The sequence below is a fragment of the Podarcis gaigeae genome, assembly GCF_964106915.1.
Source record: "Podarcis gaigeae genome assembly, chromosome: 8".
In the NCBI taxonomy this organism is placed as follows: Eukaryota; Metazoa; Chordata; class Lepidosauria; order Squamata; family Lacertidae; genus Podarcis; species Podarcis gaigeae.
Genome location: NC_139684.1, coordinates 34,298,614 through 34,324,587, shown reverse-complemented (window position 1 = coordinate 34,324,587; position 25,974 = coordinate 34,298,614). Strand labels below are relative to the sequence as shown.

The window sequence follows — 25,974 nt, the reverse complement described above, 5'->3', positions numbered from 1 at the left end:
GGGAAACAAAGGTCACATTCACACCATACCTTTAAAGCAGCATGAGACCACTTTAAACCGTCTTGGCTTCCCCCAAAGAATTCTGGGAACTGCAGTTTAAGGGTGCTAAGAAATGTTGAAAGCCATCTATTCTCATCACAGATCTACTATTCCCAGAACTCCTGGTGAAGAGAGTTTTGATTGTTAAGCCACATGTACTTACAAGTTGTACTCAAACTAGACCTACTGAAATTGATGGAACTAAGTTAGCCATACTTATTAGTTTCAGTGGGCCTACTCTGAGTATAACTTGCGTTGATACAAACCATCTTGGCTGTGAGTCCTGGAAGACCTGTTCCCTGCCTTAAAAAGCTTTTTCCACCTCAGTTGGGAGGGTGGGGCCTGGACTGACTCCAGCTTCAAAAGCTGAGGTTGCTGAAAAGATTATTGCACTGGGGTATTGCTTAGCGGTGTCAGGGTTTTTTTTTTTTGTATCTTTATTTTAGATCTTGTGATTTACATGAAAATTGTTCTGTTTGGTTATGTATTTTTAAAATGTTCTTTATTGTTTATGACTACCTTTGTTATGTTGTGGTTATGTATTTATTATTTTTCTGTTGTAAGCCACCTTGAGCATGATTTGAACTGTGGAAAGGAGACATACAAATAAAATTATGTATGTATATAAGTATTATGTCCAGAGCCTGAATGGAAAGGGGGGTTAGCTAGATTTCACATGCAAGTTATTTACTTATTATATGCATTGCATTTGTATCCCGTATTTCCTTCAAGGAGCTCAAGGTGGCAGAAATGGTTCTCTCATCCCCTCTCCACTTCATCCTCACAACAACCCTGTGAGGTAGGTTAGGGTGAAAGACTGTGAGTGGCCCCAAATCTTCACAGCTTATGAGCCTTATGGCTATGTGGGGATTTGAATGCTGGTCTCCCAGGTCTTAGTCAAACACTCCAAGCACTACATCACACTGACAGGTTAGCAGACACCAGGCTATCTGATGCAAGCTTACCTCTCCTTACTACAATGCAACCAAAGATTCCTACGGATCTGACAGGAGTAAAACTGATACTGCTGTAGGGTATACCCTCCTTAGGTACTCCAGGTGGTTCCCCAAACTACTGCTTAATCCTTCGCTGTATCAAATCAAAAGTAACACACAGCCGAGTGGCAGGAGACTTTTGGTGTCAGCGTTTCTGAACGCTCCCAGGGGAGGTGGGAAGGAGAAATGCTAAATAAAAGATTTATTTATGGAAAGGCAGAGCATAAATTCAAGCATGTAAGAAAAGAAACATGAAATAGCATTCTAAACTAGCATTGTGACTTAGATACAGATGTTAGGGCAAAAGTATTTCAACAATTGCAAAAGTTTCTACAGTTAGTGATAACATTTATTGAAAACAAATGTCTTTTACTTTCCAACTCTAGGTAAAGAGATTCAGACGCGCATGAAGTTTGAACCCAGGCAGAAGTTCGTAGGTGCTGGTGCCCTGAGTGAAGACAGACCAGTCAAGAGACCTCCTTATATAAAAAAAGAGAAATGCCTTTTGATCCATTGTGATATCAGATACCATACAGGTCACGGCCAATGACAAGCAATTATTTTTACCATTTTGCTTTTCACAATGGGCTCGCCAATGCGGTGGTGAAAAGGGCCGGTAGAAAATAAGGCATCGAGCTGAGAATCTGGGTTGGCACCAGAACATGTACAAAGAGATTTTGCAAGATGACAGAAGGGTAATATAAAGAGTTTGCAACACAGCCATATTCAGGCATTGTATTAATTCAGTGTTAAACTGAATAGGCATGCGGGGAGTGGGTCAGGGCAGCAAACAGCTCCACCCCCCAACACCACACACTCCGAGTCATTGGTGGGAACAAATAATAATTCATTCCTAATAATAATAGTTTTGCCCCCATCTTCCTTGTTGAGACTACAAGGGCAACACTGATGCCAAAGAAGCCACCAACTAAACTGAGCATCCCTTGGACTAGATGCAAGTAACAAGGCCTACAGGTAGTAGCTGGTTGAGGGCAGACCCACTTGCCCAAATGGACCAGCCTCCACTGATTGATACAGTGAAATTAGCTAGGCAGCATTGCTCAATAATCCAAAAATGCTACTCTCTCTCCAGTTCATGCAGGCCAACAAACTTACTGTCCTTGAACATCTCAGAAGCCCTTAAAATTCACTCACAAATTTTCTGCCATGCGAAAGACTGCAATTTCAGCACCTTCCTTTTTTGGGAGAACGTTTTCTCTTGGGCACAAAGACTCTTCCCCTCTTCAAGAGAGAGGCTCAGATCTAGGAGAGAATAAAGGATTTGCAAGGGCTGGGATGTCATTTTCCCCCGTGATCATCTGCTTCTCTCAGTATTTTGTATTGGTCCTTTAAGTCTGATCATATGAATATCAAATATGTTCCAGCATATTTTCTCCACTTCTTGAAAGTTTGCTGCTGCATATAGGGACTGATCTTGCTTTGCCTTGCTTTCTTTTTTTTTAAAAAGTACCAGAAATATTTAATTAAGACGGAACTGCAACGAAAACCCTGGGTACCCACAGTAGGCTTCAGAGTTTGGGACCTCCTTTGGTTTTTACTTAAACCCCAGGCTCTATCACCTGGAGCCCATAGAGTAGCCACTCACACACCACCCAAAAAACCTCCAAGCAGTTCATCACCAAGGCCCCATCTGCACTGAACACTTAAAACACTATTGTACCACTTTAAACAGCCTCAACGAATTCTGGGAGTTGCAGTTTGTTAAAGGTGTCAAGCAATGTTAGGAGACTCCTATTCCCCTCACGGAGCTACAACCAGGGTTAAGTGGCCACCCATAACCATAGTTTGCCATGTGCAAGCTGGGCAAACTGTAGGAACGGCAAACCATGGTCTGGTTTCAAATCAGAACTGGAAACCCAGTCCAGGCTATAGATTTATTGGTTTCAGTGGGTCTGCTCCAGGTATGGCTTAGTCAAGCACCACCCATGGTTTCTGAAACTTGTCTGGAGGAAACCCATAGTTTGCTGAAACCACAGTTTGCCTGGTTCTGACAATGTAGAAAACTTCCGTTCTTGCAAGTTAGGAAGTGAAAGGAGGACTGAGGTGCCCAAAAGGAGGTGGGGCTGTGCAAATTCAAGGTGCAACCCTGACAATAACATCTGTAGGACACATTATCTAAATAGGCTTTTGTCGCTAGATGAATGCAAAAGCAAGTGGGTTTTCAACTAAATCTTTCAATGGCCAAGGAAATCTTGCACTATGCGCTGTTATAAATATATATATTAAAGAAAAGAAAAAGGAAGAAGCCATCATCACAGCACTCCCCCCCCCCCACACAAAAACAGTGAAGGGGAATGCAAAGAAAGGCATGAACATGTTCCCTAAAATCTGATCCTAAACATTACAGCACTACCCCTCATACCATACGAAAGGCAAACGCACAAAAATCCTACTGAGAAAGGATATTATTTTTTTCACAGAAATACATTTGCTACTGTATGATAGATAGATAGACAGATATAAACCCACAAACCCAAGCCTGAAGCATTTAATGGTTTATGCAACAAATACATGAGAAATGCCTACTTTAAAAATAAAACCCCCGGAAAGAGTTGTGAATCTTTTAGCTGCAACACACCCTTGGAGGATTTTTATTTTGTATCTGCCCTGCATGAAGCTAAATGCAGTTTTTGAACATGTTTACTTTACTAGCAGCTAAAATCTAGGTTGTTTGGACGGGGGTGGGGAGGGGAGAGCTGGAAGCAGGAGGGCAGTGGAGAGTCTAATAAATCCTAGAATATACCTCTTGGCAAGAAAGCTACATATTGGTGTCATGAAGAAACAACTTTACTGCTCTCTGAAGAAATATTGGTTTCAGAAGTTAGAATTGTATTCAAGACACATGGTAGCTACATTAAATCAAGCTGTGAAAAGTACTGGGGATATGCTTTTAAATTTGCTTTAAAAAAAGAAATAAAGCTTGAAACAGATCTTGACATGTATAGAAGAAAAAGTGGGGGAGTTTCTGAGGCTTCCATAAATTCTGAGAAGAGGAAGTTTAAAACTTGGGTGTTCTTAAGTTACATTCCACATGGAAACCGCTTGCTTGAATAGTAAAGGCTTAAACATATTAAAATCTTTAGTACTCTACCAAAAGGCGGGAGGGGGGGTTGTTCTATTTTTGCCATGTCTGAAATATGCGTTACATATTTCTATGTGAGCTTAATGAGGGCCAAAACTCTTATAGCCTATTTCTCGAACGGAGCAAGAGTTTTTGATCTGGGAGCCAGAAATTTCTCTCCCTCTCCCTGTTTGCACATACTCTCGGTTGCCATAATCCAGCGGTTTCTGCATTCACGCGAGGGCTCCAGTGCACATCAGGAACTTCTTACAAGGAGATGCTTTCCGATTTTCTCCATCTGGAGCGACGGGGGCAGCTGACGGGCCGTGTGTGCGTCAGAAGCCTTGTGGAGCTTCGGATCGCAGCCAGATTCCTTAAGCACACTTTTAATCACTGGCACATCAGCAAGAGTGGTGGCATTAATAGTGTGCTTTAGACCACTCGCATTGCTTTTAGCACATGTATATCTTAGGGCCAAACTGTATAATGCACGGACTCTGTTTCTCCCTTTGGTTAAAAGCACACCAGAAGGCGTGTTGATGGCACCAACCTGGACCACTTTAAAATTCAACTTTTGCAAAAGGGGGTGGTCCCTGCCTGCTTGAAGGAGGCAGTGGTAAAACCACTCCTCAAGAAACCTTCCCCGGATTCAGAAAATCTAAGTACAGTGGTACCTCAGGTTAAGTACTTAATTCGTTCCAGAGGTCCGTACTTACCCTGAAACTGTTCCTTCACCTGAAGCACCACTTTAGCTAATGGGGCCTCCTGCCGCTGCAGCACCGCCGGAGCACAATTTCTGTTCTCATCCTGAAGCAAAGTTCTTAACCTGAAGCACTATTTCTGGGTTAGCGGAGTCTGTAACCTGAAGCGTATGTAACCTGAAGCATATGTAACCTGAGGTACCACTGTAATTACTGGCCACACTTGCCAATCTTAGGCAAGGATCTTGAGCAGGTGGAGGGCAAGGCTTCCAAGGGTCGCTGGTCACAATAGCCATGTATAGTCTCCAACGTTAGAGGCAATGTGGGAAAAGTGAAGCTGTTGTGCTCAGGTCCTGTTTCTGGGCTTCTCACAAGCATCTGTTCGGCCTCTGTAGTAACGGGATCCCACCTGTGCAGGTGATGCCCCCTACCTCCAGGCTTACTTGGCGGTAACCAATCTTGCTATCAGCACCAGGTAGTTGGGTCTGAGCCACCATTTTAATTTCTCACAATGCCCCTTGCTCTGAACAGCAGCAGAAAGAGCACCACAAGTCTGGCATTTCTGCATCCTTTCGATGCATTTGCATTGCGCGTAGTGCTGGTTGCAAATCGGCATCCATGTAAAACCACTAGGGTTGGCTATCTCTCTCTCCCCCCCCCCCCCTATTTCTTCTGGACTTTTTGGGGAAAGTGGGCATGTGATTTCTCATATATGACTTAGCAATCACAAAGCTGGTTCAGCAGAAATCCTTACTATTATGAGATGTACCACTGAAGCATGGGAACAAAAAAAGCTGCCTTATAGGGAGTCAGAATATTGGTCCTTCAAAGTCACTACACTGGCAATGGCTCTCCAGGGTTTCAGGCAGGGGACACTCTAGCCTTACCTGGAGATGCTCGTGATTGAACATGGGACCGTCTGCATGCTGCATGCTCTGCCACTGAGCCAAGGAACAATTCCCCCATAGCCAAGGGAGTAATTGAGACAAACGTCTCAGGAGCAATTGTGCTCCTGGGTTCTGCTCTTCCCAGAAAATCTACCCTATTCTCTGGGAACAGGGGACTCTGTCTTTGTCAAATTGTTTAACTTTTCCTCAGGACATTCTGTTGCTGATCACGCTGAAGACGGCATGACTCTGAACTTAAGGTATTTATAGCATGCGAAAACCTGGCTCACAATTCATTTTGCATAAATAATGTTTTAAAACTTTACATAAAAAGTGACATATACATACACAGACCAGGGGGAATAAGTGTGTATAACCCTGAAAAGCAGACGCCTCGGTGGAAGAATTTGTCAGCGTTGCAAAGGAACGCGTTTGTCAAGATGACTTGCTGTACAAAGTGCACTTAAAATGGTTTCCACGTGGCAAAGCCTTTGATTGCAGTTTCTATTATTATTATAATTATTATTATTATTATTATTAACCACTTACATGCCAAAAGTTTCTAAGCTGTTTACGGCTATAAAAAACACACACAATTAAAGTACACAATAACAAATCCACTGGGGCACTAAAGCATCCTTCAGTGAAATACACTGCCGTGGTACCTCGGGTTAAGTACTTAATTCATTCCAGAGGTCCGTTCTTAATCTGAAATTGTTCTTAACCTGAAGCACCACTTTAGCTAATGGGGCCTCCCGTTGACACCGCGCCACCAGAGCACGATTTTTGTTCTCATCCTGAAGCAAAGTTCTTAACCTGAAGCACTATTTCTGGGTTAGCGGAGTCTGTAACCTGAAGCGTATATAACCCGAGCGTATGTATACCACTGTATAAAGTAACTAAAATTGGTCATTTCAATGTTACTGGCTTCTGGGGGAGGGGGGAAGCATTTGCAAATAACACAGAAATGAAAACTAAATTTCTGCTATATTCAGCTATATTTCCAGAAGTGGCTTTTATGTCATTTGAAAGCTCAAATATAATGCGGAAATTAACAGTTAGGAAAACTGGATGAACTGGTGTGCAACTGAAGCCATTGTGTTAACCACAATGCAGAATACACCTGCAATAAAACCTGCACTCTGTCCTCTCAGTGGCCCACGGAAAGCCTGCAAGAAGAAACTGAGCATGTGCAGACAATTGTGCAGAGGTTAAGTGTCATGTCTACTGCTCCTCCTACTTCTCATAAGAAAATGCATCCCTCAGGCAGGAAATTTTTTCCTACCCTTGCAGTCAATCCAGAGGCAGAAGTCAGGCAAGCATGGCTCTGTTGCGCGCTCGCTCTCGCACTCTCTCTCTCACACACACACAGACACACACAGACACACACACACAAACAAACAAACACACCAGAGTCCAAACAAATTAAAGGCATTGTGAATATTTTTTTAAAAAAGCAACCGAACACTTTTTCTTGAAGTTGTTCAACTCTGAACGTGAAATTTATCTGTTATCAGCCATCTGAAAAGATCCTCTAGAGAGCTTTGACATCCAAAGCATGTTGGAGAAAAACTTTCAAATATAAAATTGCCTCAGTTCCACAAAAGCCACAACTAAACAGAAAATGTTGTGTTGCTGTTATAGCACCTAATGTCACCCCCCCCCAAAAAAAAATAACTGAATTATCTCAAAATAACCTAGGAGGCGACTGCAACATCATGAGGTGGGGAGAGGGAGGAAAGGACTAAAATATCAGAATTCTATTCCAGGTCTCAAAAAAGAAAAAGAGTGATGAGTGAAATTGGCCAACCCTTCGTTGTGAAAAGTGCATTGCACAAGTTCTCTGTTGGAAAAAGAATGAAAAGGAAATTCCAGCAAACAAGAGAATACCAGACATACTGGATGCCAAAGAAAAAGACAAGTTTTATCTCTTAATTATTAAAAATGCACGCTGCCAAATGCACCAACTGTAATGATAACAAAAGTCAGATCCAACTTTAGCAGCAGGAGGGGATGAGGATATTTACCAGAAAGCCCTAGTCTTCAGGCTCACTTTATAAAACTTGGATGCAATTCAAAAGAGAGAACTAATTCTATACTTATCAGGGGGAACAAGACTAAAACCACCTTTTACATAACCGTGACGAAAACAACAACAACAGCAATATGGATACACACACCTGATAAATATCTCAAAAGTCCCTGTGCCAAAACAACATGAAAGGATATTACATCTCAAGTAACAAGGGAGCAATAATAATTTGCTCTTATTGGGGAAAATTTTCACTAATAAGCAATAACACAAAACATTTGGGCAGCTGTGCTGCAAACCCTTTGTGAAAAAGAGATGGGGGGGAGTCACTCTCTCAGGGGCAAACCAACTGCTTGTTCCATACAATTAAAGGAACTTTTGGCCAAAAATGTCAAAAATAAAGCATCTGGGCAGGACAAAGGCCTTCTATGTCATCTCTAATTTCCGCACTTTAAAAGTCCTCTTTTTTTTAACATGTGTGTGCACGCGCACACACAGGGAAATGGAAGCCAAATAGCATTTGACAATGCAAGACTCAAAATTTCCTGGCTTGAGGATGCACATACTTAAAACATTTAAGAACCAACAGAGACACACGCTCTCTTTCTCTCCCTCCACTAAACTGTGTGCCATTAGTCAAAGGAAACTAATTTCTGCTCTGTGGTGCTTCCACTCTAAGCCTTAGCTTATCATAGGAACACAGGAAGCTGCATTACACTGAATCAGACCATTGAGCCATCTGATTCAGTATTGTCTACACTAACTGGCAGCAGCTCTCTGGGGTTTCAGGCAAGAATCTCTACCTGGAGATGCCAGGGACTGAACCTGGGAAATTTCTGCATGCAAGTCAAATGTTCTGCCTGTGAGCAACAGCCCCTCCACAAATGACGAGACAGATGTGTGTGTATTTTATAGTTGTTTGCAAAACGGCAATGTCATCCTTCCACTACACTTGGGCTATTTTCCTTCCCTGGGGGGAGAGGGAAAGCCCCAGAGCTGATTCTTTCTCAGCTCTACCTGGAGGTGCTGGAACCTCTTGCATGCAATGCAGATGCTCTGCAACATTTCCCCTCCTGGAAATAATATTTTTGAAAAATCATGCCCACGGTGTCTTTGCATCAGGGGTGAGGAGCCTGTGGCCCTCCAGTGGCTGTTGGACTGCAACTCCCATCATCCTAGACTGTTGGCCTTACTGGGTAGGGCTGATGGGAGCAAGAGTCCAGCAGCTTCTTGAAGTCCAATAGTTCACCACCCCTGGTCAACACCGGGCTTGGATTAGCAGCAAGTTGCATACGGCAGGCTCATAGCTCAAGATGCTCATGTTAAAGAGGGAAGGCATCCAAATCTGGCAAAATATACAGAGCTGGGCCTGTGGATGGGGGAGAATTTCCTGGCAGGGTGAAGCAAAGAGATCTGTCTTAATCTTCACGGGGAGGGGGAAAACTTGGGAGGGGGAGGAGAAGCAGACGACACGCAAAGACCAACAGCTACGATTATTGTAGCCAGATTGGCTGAGCCCTTTGAAAACCACACAGCGCTTGGAATAAACCCATCCCTATAATCCAATATTCATCAGAGAAGTTGTCTTTATTAATGTATTTTAAAGTGCCTAAAGATGCTATTAACTCCTTTACAGACAGAAGGAAATTGTCTTAATTCTCTTAAGCTTTAAATAATACAGAGGATGCAAAAAGGAGAGAAGGGAGGAATAGGCTTTCAAAGTTGAAGAGGAAAGCAGATGGCAAGGGAGAGCGCCAGCATGATGGTGCAGTGGTTAGGGAGCCGGACAAGGAACTGGGAGAGGCCAGGGTTGAAATAACCACCCAAGCCATGCAGCTCACTAACCTACCTCACAGAGTTGTCGTAACGAAAAAGTGGGAGGGAGCCATGTACATCACCTTGGAGGAACGGGCGCACACGTATGTATAATAATTTTTATGTGCTGCTTTTTTTCAGAAAGATGGACTCAAAGTGGCTTCCCAAAACAACTATTAAAAACAACAAATGTTCACCAATACGTCTACAAGAGCAGATCCAACTCAGCCCCTACTCCACTAAAAAGATAAGGTCCGAACATCTGACTGAATAAAAATGGTGCTGCCCAATGCCTAAAAACAGGCAGTGACAGCACCAGAGAACAGCTTCTCTGCGTGGAGCTTTTTTCGAAAATGGGGAGCAACCACTGAAAAGGCTCCCTCAGAAGGAGGTACATGGGGAAGAACCTCACATGATAAACAATGGTTCATGTGGGGAGAGACAGTCCTTGACGTACCAGATCCTTATAAGGCTTTATAATGCCACATGTAAAAATAAATAATCATAAATAGAGGTACAAAATCCAGACAGGCTGACACCACAGCCGATCAGCCAACACAACAACTCCTCTTCATTGCTCAACTAATTATCAACTGCTGCTGCAGCGCCCTTTTCTGAGCAGGAAATGAAAAGGGGGCAGCAGACCCAAGAGTTTGCCCATGTCCATCACAGGCTTTCCTGATAGCCACTTCCGCCTCTCAAGCTCACTCACCAGGGTGACATTTTGCGTGCCTTGGAGAAGGCCAGAGTTAAGATGCTCATTAAGCTGAAAACCTCTCCTTCACTTCTGAAGCTTTGGACAATGCAGAGAGGCCCCTGCCCACACAGGAGGCATTAAATTCGCTCTCATTAGAGAAAGACTTTCCATCACAAAGCCCATCTTGACAAAAGGCTAACATTCCCAACTCCCCCCAAAAGCCTCCACTTGAATTCTTTTGTAAACATTTTGACATGCATTTCACTTAAGGCACACAGAGAGATATGCCTGCCACTCCCAAGAATAGACTTCTGAAGAAGGTCATTTGGCAGATTTATTTATTTATTTTAAAAGGGTGCCCTTTAAAGCTTATCCACTCCACAAAAATAGGTGGCTCTTCCACTGGCACATCTCAGCTGTCTGGCTACTGCAGAGGAAATCCTCAAAGGGCCACAGCTTGGGTTCAGGCCTCAGCGTCTCCACAAAGGGTTGGCAAATCCCAGAAAGCTGCTGCCAGTCAGCATAGACGGTGGCCCATCTAGTCCAGTCCAGCATCCTGCTCCCACAGTGGCCTGTGGGAAACCAGAGAGCAAGATCTGAGCACTAGATCACTTTCTCCTCCTGTGGTTTCCAGGAACTGGCATTCAGAAGCATCACTGCCTTCAGCCGTGGAGACAGAGCATAGCTTTTATTATTGCTGGTAGCCACCAATAACCCTCTCCCTCCATGAAATTGTCTAACCTCCTATTTGAGCCATCCAAGTTGGTGGCCATTCCTGCTTCCTGTCGGAATGAGTTCTATAGTTTAACTATAACAAACAACAACAATGTCAAACAGTAAAAGCTTCTCGAAACAGATGTCTATGAAAAAATTATATAGATTAACTCTTTGACATCTGGCAGGAGGACATTCCACGGGGGGCGGGGGGGGGGTGACTACCAAAAAGGCCTTCTGTTTGGTTCCCTGAAGTTCCACTTCCCGCAGTGAGGAACAGCCAGAAGGCCCTCTGAGCTCCAGCTCAGTGTCCGGGTTGAACGATGGGGTAGAGGTGTTCCTTCAGGTATACAGGGTATACTATGCACTGTGTGAAGAAGTACTCTCTTAGGTCTGCCCTGAATCTTCCAGCATTCAGCTTCACGGGGTGGCCATGGGTTCTGGTGTTACGAGAGGGGGAAATGAACTTTTCTCTATCCACTTTTTCCATGCCATGCACAATGTTATAACGGTCTGGCATGTTGCCTCTTAGTCGCCTTTTCTCTAGACTAAGACGTCCCAAATGCTATTTTTCTTCATAGGGGCTGTTGCTGCATCCCCATGCTCATGTTGGTTACCCTTTTCTGAACCTTTTCCAATTCCACAGTACTGTATCCTTTTTGAGGTGAGGGGACGTGGGTGGCGCTGTGGGTTAAACCACAGAGCCTAGGACTTGCGAATCAGAATGTCGGCGGTTCGAATCCCTGAGACGGGGTGAGCTCCCATTGCTCTGTCCCAGCTCCTGCCCACCTAGCAGTTCGAAAGCACGTCAAAGTGCAAGTAGATAAATAGGTACTGCTCCAGTGGGAAGGTAAACGGCATTTCCGTGTGCTGCTCTGGTTTCGCCAGAAGCGGCTTAGTCATGCTGGCCACATGACCCGGAAGCTGTATGCGAGCTCCCTCGCCCAACAAAGGGAGATGAGCACCGCAACCCCAGAGTCGGTCACGACTGGAACTAATGGTCAGGGGTCCCTTTACCTTTACCTTGACCAGAACTGTACATGGTAGTTCTGAGCATGTACACAGAAGAGTAAAGTGATGGTGCCTGCCTAACATCAACAGGCTGTGAAGTCCAAAATGCAGGCACCTCCACACTAGTGTAATGACCCCTTAGAAAACACAGAATGGACATCACCTGGAACTTGTAGAAGCAAAAGTTCTATAGATCAAAGTGATCGAACCCTGATTTCTCATCAGAAAAGCAAAGTACCAGACCAATACTTCAGTGGAAGGGGACCAAAATTATGAAATGGCATCCAGAAAATAAGAATGCAGAAACATGTGTGCATGCCCAAACACACACAATATTAGAAATATATAAAAAGGCAAAGTTCATTATAACAGAAATATAAAAAGCCAGAATTCATTATAATATAAAGTATGGTAACAAGAAGCGGGGGGGGGGGGGAATCTCTGAAGCAGAGGGGGGGAAATCCTGTCTTTCCCTTCTCCCCACATTCTCAATTCACTCTGAAACTCCTTCACAAATTCTCTTTAAACTTTCAACAACAAAAATGCACCACTTCACTGACACCATGAAAAAAAGAAAATCCCTACAAAGGAGCTCCTTCTTGAAAAAGTCTTGGGGGTGGGGGGATTCAAGAGGAGGAAATGAAGACTAATGATGGAATATTTCCTGCTACTTAATCATAGCACTATTAAGCATGATGGAATAATGTCCACTCAGTCTCACTAATTGACTTCACTTTCACAGGCCTATATGGCTTCTTCATCGACTTGTCTCAATACTGTGGCAACTTTCAAATTTCTTAAAGTGGTTTTCAAGTGTTACACAGACATTATGTGTGAGAATTCTTTGTCAGTAAATTTGGTTTCCCCACAGTTCAGTGTATTCCATTTCCCTAACTGTTAATTTCCACATTATAATTGAGCCTTCATGTGACATAAAAGCCGTTTCTGGGAAACTAATGGAATATAGCACATGTTTAACATGCATTTCTTTGTTGTTGATTCTAGAGGAAATCTGTTTGCAGTCCCCTTTAACCTGGAAAATCATGGGACAAAATACCAGCATACAGTTCTTTCCTGCTGTTTCCATGGGGGAACAGAAGCACATAGGGTATAGTGATGTTCCAATGATGTTTTCATATATATTTTTAATTATTTAATATACCATCCTTCATCCGTCACAGCATAAAAACAAAAAGTACATGATAAAAACAAGAACAAAACAAACCTATAACCCCACCCCCGCTTCCACAAACACATTTAAAAGGACACAGAATGTTGATCAGCCAAAGACCAAGTTGAAGAGGAATGTTTTTGTCTGGTGCCTAAAGATGTATAATGAAGGTGCCAGGCAAGCCCCCCTGGGAAGAGCATACCACAAATGGGGAGCCACCACAGAAAGGGCCGTGTTGCCACCTGACAGATCTCATGTGGAGGAGGCACACAAAAAAGGCCCTCAGATGATTGTTGCAAGGTCTGGGTCAGTTCATATGGGGAGAGGCAAACCTTGAGGTACTGCAGTCCTAAGCCGTTTAAGGCTTTATAGGTCAAAATCAGCACTTTGAACTGGGCTTGGAAACTAATTGGCAGCCAGTGCAGTTGGGCCAGGATCAGTATAATATGCTCAAACCATCTTGTGCCAATAAGCAACCTGGCTGTGAAATTCTGCACCAGCTGATATTTCCAAACTGTGGGCAGGCCCACATATACCACCTGGAGGTTTTTAGAGCATAGATGACAGAAATTAGGCTGTCCCTGTCCAGCTAGGGGGTACAGCTGGGCCACCAGCCAAAGCTGATGGTAGGCACTCTGTGCCACTGAAGCTCCCTGAGTACAGTATCCCCAAGCTATGTACAAGAGCACTCTTCCCATCACCCCTGTGGTTTCCAGCAAGTGGTACTGAAGCAACTGTAGCCAACCAAGTTCTAATCAGTATAGATCTACTGAAATTGGGGGGCCCATGTTTATCATGTCCACCAATTTCAGTTGGACTAGTTTGGGTGGGACTAATAACGGAGGCAACAACGCCATACACAGACACAGATGCAATTGTTTTAGGGTGATCCAGGAAAGAGAGTAGGGAACAACAAAACTGAATCTGGAACACCATCCATTTGGAGATTAAATTCTGACGAAAGGATCTAAATCAAAACGTTAACATGGCTAAAGTAGGAATATCCCAATTTCCTCCTGCGATACCTGGCATAGAACTCTTCTGCTTGATCTCCAGCTTCAGAAAAGAACTCTTAATATGCTGGCAAGTGAAAAGGCTCTTCTGTGCTTCTCTCCCCCAGCCTCCGGCCTTCTTCTCCTCATTTATTTTATTTGCAAATTGCTCTTCCTTTTAATGTATATTCTTTTTTTTTTTTTTAGGGAAAGTTTCAGAACAAAATTAAAGTGGTATATAAACCATGTCACTGTGATATAGTGTTTGTGTTTACAAATTCATCTGACTGGGGTGGGGTGGCGATGGTCACACTGAGAGAGCTGAGGAGAAGAAAAAAATCCCCAACAACAGCAGACTCAGTCTGGGAGGCTCGGAGCCAGCCTGAAAAGCCCTTTGAAGTTTAAAAAAACATCCTCTGGTCAGAGCACATTTGTGAAGCCGTGGGACGGACGCTTTAAACAACATTCGCTCCGAGATCACCTGTGGCGTGCCAGTGCGCTGGCGCCTGTGGAACTGCAACAACATAACCCCTTAGGCTCTTCCCCCACAACCCCACCAAAAAAAGAAAGAAAAAGAAATCACTGCCTCCATATGCAACACAAGTGAAGAGAGAACCTTACCACGGACAAATTACCTTCTTTAGCTCCCTAGGAAAAGAAAATATCCACGCAGAAGTCTGCAAAGTCTGTGCAAATGCTGTGTAGACCCAAGAGTCGTGACGCATGGAGAAAGAAGGATCTCTTCAAGGAAGCAAATGGTCAGAGCATATTGCATCAAGATTTCATAGCATTTAATAGCATTTACTGGTCTGCAGAGGAGTTAAAATTGTTGGCTGGCACGATTACAGTGCACGACATTGAGAGATTTAAGCAAGGTGAACCTTGGAAGGTAAAACTTGGGGTGCTTCCAGACAAGCTATTTGGTTGTTAACCTGCAATTTCTGGTGCACTTTTCTGACCACAAAGAGCTTGGTAATTAAAAAGCAATGGAAAACCACACTGGAAAGTGAAGGATAAGAGCCACTAAACTGGTCATGTCATATAACTTCTGCACAAACCTATCAAGCGGAATATGCAATAAACCACCACTCTGGAAACTCTGCTAGGTGGTCAAGTATATATATATAAATGCATGCAGTGCAAGCAACAAACAGTGCCTCCACCCCAAAAAAAGTAAGAACTTGAGAGCAGCTTATTTGCGAGATCACCTTACCTCATATATTCCCACTTGACCACTTCAATTTGTGGACCTGCAGTGTTGCAGGTGCCACAAAATTTTTGTCAGAAATGGATCTTTTAGTGTGGTGGCTCCCTAACATTGGGACTCCCTGCCTACTAACACCAGGCAGGTTACTTCACTGTACTATTTTTGGTGCACCTGCTAAAAGCATTTTTTAAGGCAAGCCTATCTAGATTATGTAGAATGCTGGCATGTGTTTTAATCTGTTTTTAGCATACCATTGGTTTTATTTTTTTAAAAAAAATTTCAAACGACTTTTTATTGAAAGTTTTATAGCTTTATTCTTGTTGCAAACCACTATGAGGGTTTGTTTGTTTGCTTGTTTGCTTGCTTGCTTACAATCAAGCAGTATATGAATTTTATGAAATAAATAAATCTCTGCTCAAGAAAGCAGCAAATAGAAGGCCGCTGCCGCCACCGCCGCCTAAGGGGAAACCCATCAAGTCCAAGCAAGATGGTGACGCTCTCCGTCTTGCAGGCCTCACAGGCTGACGCTGCCAGATGATTCAGCTTCCACAATTGCGCCCAGAATTCTCAGCTTGAAGCAGAGGGGACCAAGAAGGGCCTGCATCTTCCCACAGCCCGCAAGACTGGCACCACCATTGCTGGGGTAGTTTTTAAGGGTGGGATAGTATTTGGAGCAGATACAAGAGCCACTGGTTGTTGCTGACAAGAACTGTTCAAAAATACACTATATATCTCCAAACATTTAATGTTTGCGGTGCTGGAATGGCTGCAGACACAGAAATGACAACTCAGTTGATCTCTTCTAACATGGAACTCCACTCACTCTCAACTGGACGGCTTCCAAGGGTGGTCACAGCCAACTGGATGCTCAAGCAGATGCTCTTCAGGTATCAAGGTTAGATTGGTACAGCCCTGGTTCTGGGTGGGGTAGATGTCACTGGGGCCCATCTTTACAGCATCCATCCCCATGGATCTACTGACAAATTGCCTTATGTCACAATGGGTTCGGGTTCACTGGCAACTATGGCAGTTTTTGAAGACAAATTCAAGACTGACATGGAGGAGGAAGAAGCCAGCTTGTGAGAGATGCCATAGAAACTGGCATATACAATGATCTGGGCTCTGGCAGTAACATTGATCTTTGCGTCCTCAGTAAGAACAAGCTGGACTTTCTCCATCCTTATGACATGCCCAACAAAAAAGGAAAAAGGAAAAGGTGATACAGCTGTGAGAAGGGAACTAAAGGTCTGCTCTATGGGAAAGTTACACCCTTGGATCTTGAAGTGGCAGATGAGACCGTGCAAACAATGGATACATCTTGACTTACTGGAAACTTCTGGGCAGTGGAAGAGGATTGAGAATTTTCATATCTGAATTCTGTATCTGTATGCTGGCATTAATGTTCTGTATGCAGATTTAATAAAAACCAATACGAATTGGGGGGTAAAGAAAGAAAGCGGCAAATAAAACCACAGAACTTGCTGTCGTTGAGATGGTTGGAGGTGTCTTCCTTGGGTCCTGCAGCATGCAGAGAGGGGTGCAAGTGCAGAAATGTCTATTCTGGCCCTGCAACCTATAGCATGGGAGCCAGACAGAGATCTCAGGTTTGGAGTGCATGGCAGGGTAAGGAGGGGGAGAAACCCTGAAGATGCGCTTGCTGACACTGAAGCCCCTCACATGTGCATCCTTTGGGGATGGGCCTTTGCTAGGTAGCAGAGCACCTGCTTTCCGTGCAGAAGGTTCCAGGTACAATCCATGCCCTCTCCATGCAGGGCTGGGAGAGACCCCTGCCTGAAACCCTGAAGTGCTTCTGCCAGTCCCGTGTCGACAATACTGATCCAGGTGGACCAGTAAGCACAACTCAGGCTAAGGCAGCTTCCTATGTTCAGATGCAGGCTGGGGAGAAGTTGAAAGGAAAGTTCTTACCCAGCCAGCAGAGGTTATGTTCGCTTTCTTATGTAAAGCAACTGGCCCAGAGCCAGCACAGCGTGGGGTCCTAGATCCAATTTCATAACACGTAAAAACAGCAAACAGGAGGCAGTGCTGCACTCGGGTGATTGGCAGACAGACACACCCATTTGTCAGAAGAGAAAGATACAGCCAGCCTTCTAATCATCAAGTCATTCACATCTCTGCTTTGCTTCCTTTATATAATCGACCGGCAGTCGCTACTGTACAGGTCCCCCCATAATTAAAAGGAAAAAACGCTTCAGTGTACTAGGGCAAGGAGAAGGGAACCAGAGGTGTGATGGTGGTGGCAAGGCAGGACTGGAGATTAGTCGTTGAGGAGCTGCCCTGCCCTGCCCTCAATGTGTCCTGGGCCACTGCTTTCATTCTTCCTCGCCCTCCATCACCAGGGGGTGACTGGTAAGCTGTTGTCAAGCTGTAGTGCCACCTATCTGTGGCTAAGCAAACTCCAGCATGACGGCATCCTTAGGAAAATAAAAAATGGGGCACAACATTAAAAAATAAAAAGCTGCTCCAGTTGGGGTGGACATCCAAAGGAAGCAGCTGTTGCTTTATTAGGATTAAATGAAAGTCACAAAATAGTGACCAGGTTATTTTAGTTCTGCAAAACTCTTCCTCAGATGATTATGAAGATAATAGGTGGTATTCAATGTTGGTTCAACTTAGAATAGACCCACTGAAGGTAATGGATACAACTAAGTTAGGTTTATTAATTTGAATGGCTCTGCTTTGAGCAGGACTTGGTCAAATACAACCCAATTATTATAATATTTATCATGATTTCTTTATAACCAGTCTACCATAACACCATAAAAACGCATCAAAATCCTTCTAGATCATGGGTAGGCAAACTAAGGCCCGGCGGCTGGATTCAGCCCAATTGCCTTCAAAATCCGGCCTGCAGATGGTCCAAGAATCAGCATGTTTTTACATGAGTAGAATGTGTGTTTTTATTTAAAATGCATCTCTGGGTTATTTGTGGGGCATAGGAATTCGTTCACCCCCCCCCCATATAGTTCGGCCCCACACAAGGTCTAAGGGACAGTCGATCCGCCCCCTCCTGACCCCTGTTCTAGATCTGAAAAAGTTTGCTGGAAAAGTTTGCTGACCCCTGTTCTAGATCAATTCCTCAAATATCCTGTTGCTGTCCATATTATGGGGTTTACTTTGCACAAAAGGCAGCACGGCAAGCGAGCTGTTTAAATTTCCACTTCTCTTATTAACCTTCATGCAAATGCACTATTAATTTTAACCTTTGAGACTATACACAAAAATGCATAAACCCATTCCTTGTTGGTAGGCACACGGAATAACCTCCATTTGGCTTCTAGAGTTTCATTTGCTGCCATTTCATTATGGGTGCATACATATTGCATGATCAACTGCAACTCCCATCATGCTTACCATGCTGGCTGGGGCTAATGGAAGTTGGGGTCCAACAATATATGAAGGGCCACCAGTTCTCCGGTTTTGCTGCATTTGTGTATCTCATGCTGGATACATTATGTAGTGCGCAAGACAAAGTGGGCTTCAACAACTGTTGGAGAGTTCATGTTTAAACCTTATTAATTTGATAGGAACATAGGAAGCATTCTTGTACCAAGTCAGACCATTTGTCTATCTAGCTCAGTATTGTCCACACTGACTGGCAAAAGTTCTTCAGGGTTTCAGGCAGGGGAATTCCCAGTCCTACATGGAACTGCCATGGATTCAACCTTGGGCCCTCTTTGGGCAAGGCAGAAGCTCTACCACTTAATCTGCCCTTTCCATTTTATCTGACGCCATTTTCCATGCAATCAGGTCTTATCAACTGTTACTATTACCCAGTATTTTTCCTTAAGAATTCCAGATTCGAACCACCAAACACACAAGCAACCAGTTAAGACCTGTATAATGGCCGAGGCAGCACTTGAGCACAAGCTGTTCGCCAAGTGTAGGAAGACCAAGCCCTGGCAAAGTTCCTGAACCACCCATAATTACTCAAGTTTTTTGTATATAATGTTGGGTGGCAGCATCTGAGCTTTCAGCAAGTTCAAAGGATGGATGACAATATAAATTTGCCCCGTGCTTGGCATTAGCCCCAGACTTTCTCCAGTATCAGATTGCAGAGAGATGAAAGAAACAAACCAAAACCAAGAAAGTCATTTAGTCAAGAGAACAAATCAAAAGGTCCCACAGAGTTCTTTAAAAAAACAAGACATAACAAAACAGGAATCAGGTCACCCTTGATCCAGCTCCTTCCAAGTCCAGATTGGGTCAACACATTCCATCTCCTTGACTTTCCTCAGCATAGTCTTTACTAGGTTGGTGTTCTCCCCAAATATATCCATTGCTTTTTTGCAACCTGCTGGGGCCACCTTCTAGACATGCAATGGCATATTTGTGGTGGTAGCTAAAAATGAATGTTAACAGCAATGGAAATACACAAGAATCTCAGCCATTTTCATCCAGATGTTAGTGCAATGTACAGGTTTATTTTTAATAAGAAAATATAAAATATAACATTACAATAACAAATCAATTGCATTTGCTCCGCCGAGCTCGTGACTTCCCTCCCTCCCTCCAACTGGTTTCCCATTTCCTAATGAATTGTATGCGCATTTCAGCTGCCAGTTTCTGTCCTTCAATACAGATCAAGTCCTTTTATTCTCCATGGTCAGATATTATTTTTACGTTATGTTGCAGGATTCATATCAATCCTGCTAGTCTCTTCACTTTTTTACAATGATCTTCCAAGTACTCAACAAATTTACTCCAATCTCTTTGGAATTTCTGGTCGCCTTGGTTCCGGATCCTCACAGTAAGGTTGGCCAAGTCCGCATAGTCCATCATCTTCATCTGCCACGCCTCAATCGTTGGTAATTCTTGTAATTTCCACATTTGGGCTAACAAAGTTCTTGCTGCAGTGGTAGCATAGTCTTTGCTTCTGGTTTTTGGGGGTAGGTATATTTTAGCATCTTTTTTAGTTCATTGTAGATCAATTCCCAAAATGTTTTTCCCTTATCACAAGTCCACCACATATGGTAAAAATCTCCGTCTTTTTCATTACACTTCCAACATAATTGATTTTTCATCCTATACATTTTGGCCAATTTCACTGGGGTCAAATACCACCTGTACATTATTTTCATACATTTTCTTTTAAGGCCATACATGCTGTAAATTTTAAATTCTGATTCCATAATTTTGACTAAGATTCATACTGAATATTATGCCCAGAAACCATAGCCCATTTCGTCATTACTTCTTTAACCTCTTCATCTTTAGTATACCATTCTAAGAGAAAGTTATATATCTTTGACAACAATTTAAATTTACCTTCTAGCAATTTGGTTTGGAATCTAGATTTCTTACTTTCAAATCCAAAATTTCTTTTGTCTACACTAAATATGTCATTTATTTGATGATATTGCAACCAGCCAGTAAACATTTCCCCTATTTGTTCATATGGTTTGAGTTTCCACCCTTTCTCTGTTTCCATCAACATCCCACCATAGGTGGCCCATTTCCCTTCTATATTTAATTTTTTAACAGTCAATGCTTCTATTGGAGATAGCCACCAAGGTGTTTTCCCTTCAAACAGATTTTTATATCTGTCCCATACTTCATAGATTGATTTTCTTATGTGGTTTAGAAATCCTTTATGCACATTTACTTGATCATACCACAAATATGAATGCCACCCAAATCTGTTATCATAACCAATCCAATAGATCTGTATTCTCCAATATCATCCACGCAACGTACAGGTTTGATCTGAACAAAATATTTGATCTTAAAATATTCCCACCTCCCAAACAGGTATGGTTAATGCAATTCTGAATTATAAAAATAAATTGCTCCCTTTCTTGCCCTCTCTTTCTTACCCTTGGGGTGGGGGTGGGGGAAGAGAAATAAATGTAATAAAATGTCGCATAGAGGTACAAATCAAAATTCTTGTGGCTGCACTTGTGGCACAGAGTTTTATACCAATCAGATGGTATAAACTTCATACACTAAAGCGGTCTTGGATCAAGAAAATGTTTGCTTGCGTGTAGTTGCAAACCAGCTGCTATACTTTGAGGCAAGAGGGAACTTCCTCCTTGTTACCCAGTAGAATAGAAGATGCCTTCCTTACAGCATGTGGCTGAGCCACAGTTCAGACCAAACCTCATCAGATTCAATTAAACTGTACTATTCTAGAAACCATTATAATCTTATCAAATGCAGAAGGATGAAAACTAGAACCAATGCTTTAGGTAAAGATCCAGTAACAATGGTGGCAAGAATATTGACTCAAAATGCTCTCTTAAAGTATCAGTCATCACCCAAGACACTACAAAGCCTTATGGGAATACAAGCAGGTTGGTCAATGGATGTTCCATTCACCAGGGAACCATCACTGCTGCCAGCCATGCCCACAAAAGAGGTGCTATTCTTCAAACAGAATCTAGAGAAAATAGGGATGCACAGGAAGTTGGAAAAAGCAAAAGATTTGCAGACAAAATCCCGGGGACAAAAGTACTATGGGATCAGATAACTTTTTAAGAATTATGAACATCCTCCGCTGCCAAGCTGTTTGTAAGCTCGGGGGTCCGAAGCACTTTCAAAGCATCAAAAAGCTTTAGATGGAACATTCCGTTTGATGAGCCCAATACAGCTGTGCTTGGAAGGGATCACATGAGCAAACTACATCAAAGGAAGATGTGGTGACTCAACTTGATCGTAGCACTAACATTGTCCATTTTGCCTCTTGCATCTTGCAGAAAGCCACGTTCAAAACCTACTATGGATAGAGCTGCATTAATGTGATTATCCTTTTTAGCCCCATAGACTGCTAGATAATTCCCAAACTGTATGCCAGAGCATACAAACACGTCACAAGAGAGCTGCTAGTATGCCAAGAAAAAGTCAATTATTATTATTAATTAGACAATTAATTACTTGTTACTAATAATAAATAAAAGGTCTCCAAGCAACTGACATTTAAAAATGTAAACATAAATACACTATACCATTAACAATTCATGAAAAATATTAACATTCTCATAATAGTGCCAACAATTCTCTCTCTCTCTTACACACACAAACACAAATTCCCCCATAACAGCCACAGGAAGTTTGGGCAGCACACCACCATCAGAACAAAATCAGCTGAGACCACCAAACATCTGGGGGAAAGTTGCAAGTCTTTATCTAGCTCCCCAAAAATGTCAGCAAAGGTGTCAGGCGAGCCTCATTGAGAACAGCATCGTTACAGTTGCATTGCATCATATGTGTAGGTGTGTTATGTGCAAAAATTGTGTACAGCCAATTTTCCTTGAGGTGGGGGAAATTCCATGGGGAGGCTTCCCCTTTGGCTCCACAGCCTCCCCTTACTCCTCCACATGCAAGTGACCAGCAGAAGGGAGGAAGGAGGGAGTGAAAGTGGAAGGGAGAATCAGAGAGAGATATAGGCAGAAGAAAAAGTCTGGAATGGAGATGTTGTTGAGTGCATATGGTTCAAATCATACATGTTAAAGGCACGTACAATTTGATGCGGCTGTATAACATAAAAATCTCCTGTGAACTCAAATGTAGGTCTGCTATATGTGTTTGAATCAAGCAACAGCGGATAGCATGGTGGGCTCCATCATTCACCTGATCTCCTTCCTGCTGAATCACTGTTGTGTATTAGGGTAGAGAAGGGGAGGGGCAAGGGAGCAGTGAGGTTGGTGCAGAGCAAACACAGCAGCAGGAGCACCAAGGGTGTGTGCATGTCATGCAGATAATTGCATCACGCAAGCTTTGCTGCCACAGCACTCCCAATCTCCAACCCAATAAGCAGCAGTGACTCAGCCGGAGGATAGAGAGGTGAGCATCACAGTGTGCTCTGTTATGTTAATCCTCTGTTTGCAGGGATTATATTTTAACAGAACACCTGTCCCACCTTGAACATACCTGGACTCCACATTCATCACCTGCAGCCTTCTTGCGGGGGCCCACTTTGAGAAAGGTGGAGGCAAGTGAAAGGGTCTTTCTGGTGGTGGCCTCCCCAACAGACATGAAGATCCTTTTGGCACCAGGTTAAGAGTCTTCTTCTCCAAAGCTTTTGAGGATTATTATTTTCCTTCCTCCCTCCCTCCCTCCTTCCCTCCCTCAGACTTGGGGGTGAGGGGAGATAATGTTTTATTCTTAAACTTGATGGGTGATTTTAATTGTGTACTTAAGTCACTTAGAGATGTTTTGTCTTGAGTGACTAATACATTGAATAACTATTAATAATAGATTAATCAGGTTCTGAAGCATAGCAAGAGACACTTGGTGGAATTCTTTAACAAGCAAGACATAGACCAAGATTTAAGAAAATTGAAAGCTGCAAAGAATAATTCCTGCATGGCTCAATTTTTTTTAAAAAAAAAACCTTCACAGAATCTTATAAGTTGTCTTTATGAACCATTTAAAAAGTTTTGATTACCATACCTTGTTCTCATTTACCCTCAAAACAAAATTAAACCTTTCACTTGTGCATATGGAGTGCACCTCCCCCACTTCATTTCCTTGTGAAAAAGTATCAGTGTTATTTAAATTCCTGTAAGTACAGTGGTACCTCGGGTTACAGACGCTTCAGGTTACAGACTCCGCTAACCCGGAAATAGTACCTCGGGTTAAGAACTTTGCTTCAGGATGAGAACAGAAATCATGCTCCGGCAGCGGGAGGCCCCATTAGCTAAAGTGGTGCTTCAGGCTAAGAACAGTTCCAGGTTAAGAACGGCCCTCTGGAATGAATTAAGTACTTAACCCGAGGTACCACTGTACTTGTTTCGAAAAGCCTTTCACTATCCACCTGGTCCTATGTTAAAGCCTCAGGCAGGAGCACAACTTTCAGGAAACTACCAAAAGTGGACCATGTGATCTATTTTTCCTGCAAAATGTCTGAAGTTGACCATAAAGAAACAAGCAGGTTCCCAGTATAAACTTACCAGGATTACATCAAAGGCTTTGCTTTAGGATAAGGAGATTGATTTCTTCTGGGTCTTTTTGCACTTCATCCAGGATATTTGGGTTGGTTGCAATAGACCTTAGTCAGCTAAAAAATACAGCTATTTTGGTTACTAGACTGAGATGCTCTTGCTCTTAAGTGAGAAAGGGGTGCCTCTGCGTTGCAGCAGACAAGCAATGCTGAACAGTCAGACAGAGCCCAAAACACAAGCGAGAACAGAACGATCAAGCTGCTAAGCTTCTGGCATCGAAGAGCAACTGCATTAAACTCGATACAGCGTGCTATAGCGTGCTCAACAGGGTGCCTAACCGGACGGAAAGGATCCTAGGATTGAACAGTTTTGTCTGAGCAAGTAGGAAGGAATATTCGGAAAAACTGTGTCACCAGGGCAGTGTGCAGCAGCTGGCGTTTAAATCCCAATAAACGTTTCTGTTCTCAGCTCCCATTTCAGAGGAAGGCAAGTGCAATCCATTATATTTAGCAGAGGAATGACCAGAGAGTAGCAAAGCAATCACCCCTCTGGTGGCCCGCACACACAGGCCCTCTTGCTAATAATAATAATAATAATAATAATAATAATAATAATAATACCACCATGCTAGGGCCCTATCCCCCCCCTTAATACTACCATAGGTTCTTGTCAGACACCTCATGTCTGCAAAGATCAGGGCCTTTAGCTCATGTTCAGCCATGCAATTCACCTGCTATGCCTTGCCTCACTCAGATTCATGGCAGAAACAGAAACTTGAGTTTGACTTCTTCATCTAGCAACGAGGGCCAGGACAGAGGCGCTAGTCCTACTCCTTTGTACACGTCACATGGACTGGAGAGAGGGACTTACACACACACACACACACACACACACACACACACACACACCATACACGCCTCCCCCCCAAAGGTATGAAATGCTGACAGTTATTTCTCTCTAACAGTTCCGTATTCACACTTCTCCACTGGACACTTAGGCGCAACCTTCCCGCACCTTTGCATAAGACATGAGTGTGCAACCATCGCTCTCCCCACCCTCCACATTTTCCAACAAATAGCCAATGCAAACTTCTATTCCCGGTGCAGCGAGTTCTCTTGGTGCTCTTTAAGTCTGCTGTTTCTCCTGCACAAGCAATGGGAAGAAGCCACATCTTTGGTTAACACCATCGTAGCCCACTGAAGGAGTTTGACACGCAAGTTACCTCCAAGGGCAGCGCGACACGCCCTCCTCCCTCCCCAAAGACCAAAAAGAGAGAGGCTTGCCTCTGTATCACACATCACACGGCAGATCAAAAGATCCAAATCTGCTCCCAAATCCCATTCCTCCTGCAAGACGGCACTTTGTACTGTCACTTCCCCACTGCGAACTTCCCCTTATTTCATACCTCACAGCATGCACAGCTGCACCCCAAGATCAAACATCCATGCATGATTTTCCTTCCACAGATCTTGAAAATCACAGAGTTAGACTTTAATGGGAACCTCAATATGCCTAATCCTCTAAAGCTGGCACAGTAATGCTCAGAAATACATTAAACTCTGCCATAATCACAAAAGCAAAAAAAGTATATATTTTTTCTCAGAAATGGTCCAGACGACATGTCAATCTATCTAGGATCTAACACAGTTACAGATGTCAAAGGGGTAGATCGAAAGCCAAAGTTGCTCAGCAGAAAATCCAGCAGCTTGCGGCAAAGTTTCGCTGCTCCTC

The 25,974-nt window shown here is 43.3% G+C and overlaps 1 protein-coding gene and 1 pseudogene across 4 annotated transcripts in view; one reads left to right on the top strand and one right to left on the bottom strand.

Moving 5' to 3' along the window:
- The window catches only part of NKD1 (NKD inhibitor of WNT signaling pathway 1), a 122,474-nt gene that overhangs the window by 79,302 nt on the left and 17,198 nt on the right, over positions 1–25,974 (bottom strand). The window lies entirely within an intron of this gene.
- Positions 15,810–16,782, top strand: LOC310849818 (proteasome subunit beta type-7 pseudogene; annotated as a pseudogene). Its single transcript has one exon. The product of its transcript is annotated as a proteasome subunit beta type-7 pseudogene (transcript).